The 5,440-nt window shown below is 48.8% G+C and overlaps 1 long non-coding RNA gene across 1 annotated transcript; it reads left to right on the plus strand.

The window, feature by feature from the left end:
- The first annotated feature begins 1,924 nt into the window (after positions 1-1,924).
- On the plus strand, positions 1,925-3,539 carry LOC119355784. Its single transcript, XR_005171688.1, has 2 exons — positions 1,925-2,272; positions 2,925-3,539. It is a non-coding gene; the product is annotated as an uncharacterized LOC119355784 (long non-coding RNA).
- Positions 3,540-5,440: the final 1,901 nt, after the last annotated feature.

Below are 5,440 nucleotides of genomic sequence, written 5' to 3' on the forward strand. Positions count from 1 at the left end.
CGTGCGGACCCTACGGGTTCGAGAACTATGTAGACATGACTGAGACACATCTCCGATCAATAACTAATAGCGGAACCTGGATGCTCATATTGGCTCCTACATATTCTACGAAGATCTTTATCGATCAAACCGCATAACAATTTACGTTGTTCCCTTTGTCATTGATTTGTTACTTGCCCGAGATTTGATCGTTGGTATCTTCATACCTAGTTCAATCTCCCGGCAAGTCTCTTTACTCATTCCGTAATGCATCATCCTGTAACTAACTCATTAGTCACACTGCTTGCAAGGCTCATAGTGATGTGCATTACCGAGAGGGCCCAGAGATACCTCTCCGATACACGGAGTGACAAATCCTAATCTCGATTTATGACAACTCAACAAACACCATCGGAGACACCTGTAGAGCATCTTTATAATCATGCAGTCATGTTGTGACATTTGATAGCACACAAGGTGTTTCTCCGGTATTCGGGAGTTGCATAATCTCATAGTCAGAGGAACATGTATAAGTAATGAACAAAGCAATAGCAATAAAACTAAACGATCATTCTGGTTAGCTAAGGGATGGGTCTTGTCCATCACATCATTCTCTAATGATGTGATCCGGCCCGTTCATCAAATGACAACACATGTCTATAGTTAGGAAACTTAACCATCTTTGATTAACGAGCTAGTCAAGTAGAAGCATACTGGGGACACTCTGTTTGTCTATGTATTCACACATGTACTAAGTTTCCAGTTAATACAATTCTAGCATGAATAATAATCATTTATCATGATATAAGGAAATATAAATAACAACTTTATTATTGCCTCTAGGACATATTTCCATCAGTGGGGAGTGCAGAACGGGAAGAAAATGATGGCCTGGATGAGCTAGGACAGACCGAGGCTTTCTAAATCCATGGGTGGCATGGGGTTTAGAGACATGAGGTCTTTCAACCAAGCCTTGCTAGAAAAACAAGCGTGGCGATTACTGGATACACCGGAGAGACTTTGTGCTCGCCTTCTAAAGGCAAAAAATTACCCTTCTGGACATTTGTTGGATACAGTATTCTCGGGCAATGGTTCCTCAGTTTGAAAAGGTATTTTGCACGGTCTCGATTTGCTCAAGAAAGGTGTCATTCGGAGGGTGGGGAACGGCGCTGACATCCGCACCTGGAGGGATCCTTGGATCCCCCGTCCATCGTTGTTTTGCCCTATCTCTCCGAAGGGCAATTGTTGCCTGAACCGGGTGGCTGATTTTCTTGATAAAACGATGCTTGGCGTGTGGATCGTCTTCGTGATTTTTTTGGCCTATGGATGTGCAGTACATATTAAAAATCAGAGCTTCGCCCCGTCAGCGTGATGATTTCTTGTCCTGGTTCCCCGAGAAATGCGGAATATTCACAATGAAGAGTGCATACAAGCTAGCCACATGTGATCACAACATGGCCTTTGCTAATGGTTCATCCAACTCAAACCCAGAGGGGAATCGTTCATTTTGGAACCGAGTTTGGTTGGCTAACGTGCCTCAAAAGATGAAGATTACAGCTTGGCGAGTGGTTACCGGTACGCTGGCTACTCAACAGTGCAAGAATTACAGGCATTTGGCCACTCGACTGTAACTCTATGAACTTGCAATAAAAACTCCCTTTACCCTCGCAAAGAAAAAAAGATCAGATAGGTGGATGAGGATAAATCATCATTTCTATTTGGTTTAGGGGTTCAGCTAGGCACGGCGCACGGGAGTAAAACCTAATTTATCGTCCCTTATAGCCGGATAGGGAATAAGTTAGAGTTGGCCTGATAAAATCTCTCTTTGTACTAGACCTCTAGTACATGCTTCCATGAGCAACTCGGGTCCACTCTATTATGGGAAATGTTTGTGGCCGGCGGACCGGCTGAAACTTCGGCCGGTCACGCGAGGCGCGTACGATACAGGCAATCGTATGTTCCATATTCTTCTTCACGCCAACACACTAGCGCGTGGGCCTCGGCCGCTGGCCCACCTGCTCACCTAACCTTATCTCTTCCTCACGCTCACCAAGCCTTATCTCTTCCTCACGAGACTCCTCAACCATTCGTTCTCCACTGCCGCTCTATCTATGTGTCTCTCTCAATCCAATTCAAGCATGGCGACTGCAAGCAAGGTCAGTTTTGCGAGTTCTTGGCCGCATCGCTGGGTTGCATGGGGTGGTGATGCTGCAACACCAGGTGGGCGCCGACGGGCCTGATGGTGGTGCGGGGGACGCACCCATGGATGCTGGCGAGAGCTACAACCATGACGGTTAGATGCTGGAATCCGCACAAATTTTTGCTTCCATCGGCGTTTTGTTTTTTGCTGAAACTAGCGCCGTTTTTGAATGTTTTTGCTACAACCGTTTTGTTTTGCTGGAACCAGCATCATTTTTTGCTACCACCGGATTTTTGATTTGCTGGAACCACCGCCTCGACTTTGCTTCTTTGCTACCACCACGGCGGCTAGATGCTGGAATCCACACAATTTTGCTACCACCCATCCCCGAAAATCTACTACCATGGTGATTTTTGCTGGAACCGGTGAACCATTTTGTTACATCCGGTTTGGTTTTTGTTACTACCGGTGTTTTTGTGGATTTTTGCTACATCCATCTCCATAACATTGTCTGTTTTTTCAATCGATTTTTTGCTACAACCATGCTTTGATTTTGCTGGAAGCAGACCATGTTTTTGCTACCACCCATCCACCTAAAAATCTACGATCACGGTGATTTTTGCTGCATTTTGTGTTTTTTTGCTGGAACCATAATCTGATTTTGCTGGATCCATGTAATTTTTTTGCCACAAGCATATCAATGTTTTGCTGAAACTATCTCAATTTTTGCTGGAAACACACATTTTTTTTGCTGGAACCATAATCTGATTTTGCTGGATCCATAATCTGATTTTTGCTGGAAAAGCTTCAACCGGTCTGTGAAAAGCTTCAACCTTGGAAAAAGCTTCAATGGCCATGGAAAGGAGAGCCTCAATCCGGCATGCCGGTCGACGGCATGGGCGGTGCTGCACCGCCACCAAGCTACATCCATCACCACGCGGAGCTGCATACTACAGAGGGCACATCTATTGCATGAGTGGAGCCAGGGACGAGGGCGGCGACTGGTGATGAGGACAGACGGCAAGGGCGCCGACCGGCGACCGGCGACGAGGACGTCGCGGTGGTGGTGGGGCCGCAGGGGGTGCAGAGCGTTGGCGGTGGTGGTGGGGCCGCGGGGGGGTAGATCCACATTTTCTTCGCAGGGGAGTGGGAGGGGGCGAGGCCGACTGCGAGGAGGACGAAGCTGGGGTCAGATCTGACGGTTTTAATTGCGCGTATCGGGCGGCCAGGGCTGGACCGGCCCAACTGTTCCGCCGGTGCGCCGGCGCCTAGCGTCTCCCCTCTATTATTGGTTAATTGTTAATGTTTGCCTGGTGAAGGCCAAAATTTCCGCTACGGGGCCATACTAATTCGTGTCGACTGTGTAAGTGTGTATCATCTGGATCAGTTTCAGTTTGCTCACCGAAGCCTTTACCCGTCCTGTTACGCTGAAGCATTAGATCTCCTGCTTGGCCATCATGATCGGATTGGCGCATTGTCGTGTTGCCCAACCAAATCATGGGCGCGGCCTCCCACTTCCGGCAAAACGTTAATTAGCCAGGCACCCTGCCACACGCATGCTGGCCTAGCTCGGCGCGCCATGTTTTTCTTCTCCTCTCCTCTGTCGGGAAAGGAAAAGGCATGCAGAGTGGCCGCCAATCCGTACGTGCACATCTTGTCGCCGGCCGGCGGCCTACGCCCGGTCGGTAATCGATGGAGACATGATCCCTGACCCCTCCCTCCCGAGCCGTGGCACGGCAGGGTAGCCCCGCGACGGCGACCTCTGCGGCCAGTAGGGCACGCCATGCACGCCTCGTATCGTACGTACCGCGCCATGCCAGATTTATCTTTCTTGCCGTGTTGCCCTAGGCCCCAGGCCTCGTTTTCTTGTCTCCGTCGCTCACGCCATCCTGCCGGCCGGCCGTTCATTTCATCACCAGACCAAGTGACGGAGGGAGAACAGACGACGGATCTAGAGACACGACGAAGTTAGAGATGGCAATGGCGACAATGCATGGGAGATGCATTTGCCATGCTATGGATTGGTTGGACCATGCATGAGCATGGCACTTGATGGATCCACGGAACACTTGTGTTGCTGACATCGGTGTGATCGATCATCGTTGCTTCGGTAGATCCGCTTTGTGTTCCTCTGATTGTTTGCGTGCGTGCGCACGAACGAAATGTCGTACTGGTTGCCCAAATGTTGCGGTGGAAAAAGAGTCCCGGCCGGTAAACCAACTCACTCACTCATGCATGCATGCATGGCTCGTCCGTTTGTCCTTCAATTTGACACATGTAACGGCGCCGGCCGGAGCACAATGAACGTCACGCATTACGGCAGTGTGCGCTCAAAGATAACAACAACGGTACGCACGCGGCCATCACGTACGCCCGCCGTACTTGAACTAGGACGTTAGCGCATCATCAACAGCAACTCGTAAAAAACCTCCCACATCTGTTCGTAAACACGAATGCGGGAGACAGTTATCCAACAATAGCCGCATATATTTCAAACCACATTTTAACTAACCGGATGAAATTTATGTAAACGGGTCGATATTCATCAAAGTTCAGATAGAAAATAGCACAAATCATCCACACATAACATGCAAATTAAGTTTAGTACAATAAGGTTTCAAATTCAACTAGATTTCAGATGTCCAACAAGTTTTGTCAGGAACGGATCATGTCCTCCAACACATACTTCCCCTTCAGTTTTATCCAACAATGTGTGCATGTAAATGATCGTCCCGCTGACCTGTGGTACAACACAACGGCGCATGCAATAATGTGTACACTAACATAGAGTGAATGGATCAATCAACAAGTTTAGCAAGAGAAAGTAAAACTTACCATCTCCTTCATGCCCGCGTGCAATGGCCACCTTACCTCAAACTGACTGACCAAGTTGTAGAACTTGATGACACTGATCTGAATAGCGTGCCAGCCATACGACAATGACCTCACGTTGCGTGATCGCATGATGTACACGTTGTAGGGTGCAATGTGCTTTCTTGCGTGTAACTTTCCATGCACTTGCTCCCAGAAGGGCGGCCCTCTAGTCCTACCCATGAAATCCGCGGATACGGCCAACCACGCATCACACAGCAACTCATCCTCCATGGTCGAGTAGCTCACCATCCTTCGTACTCTAAAAAATGACATATCATTTGAAAATAAGCTCATTTGACCGAACACCTGTCGGGCGTGGTGTCCTCCATGGAGGTCGTTGACAGGGGGGATGCTTGGATACAAACGGCTTCAGGGCTGAAAGCTCCGTCGGAACGGCGAGCAGGCATGTCGATACTGGTTGCAGACGCCCGTCAATGCCTCTATGGC

This window comes from Triticum dicoccoides, chromosome 2A (assembly GCF_002162155.2).
Source record: "Triticum dicoccoides isolate Atlit2015 ecotype Zavitan chromosome 2A, WEW_v2.0, whole genome shotgun sequence".
NCBI classification, from domain to species: Eukaryota; Viridiplantae; Streptophyta; class Magnoliopsida; order Poales; family Poaceae; genus Triticum; species Triticum dicoccoides.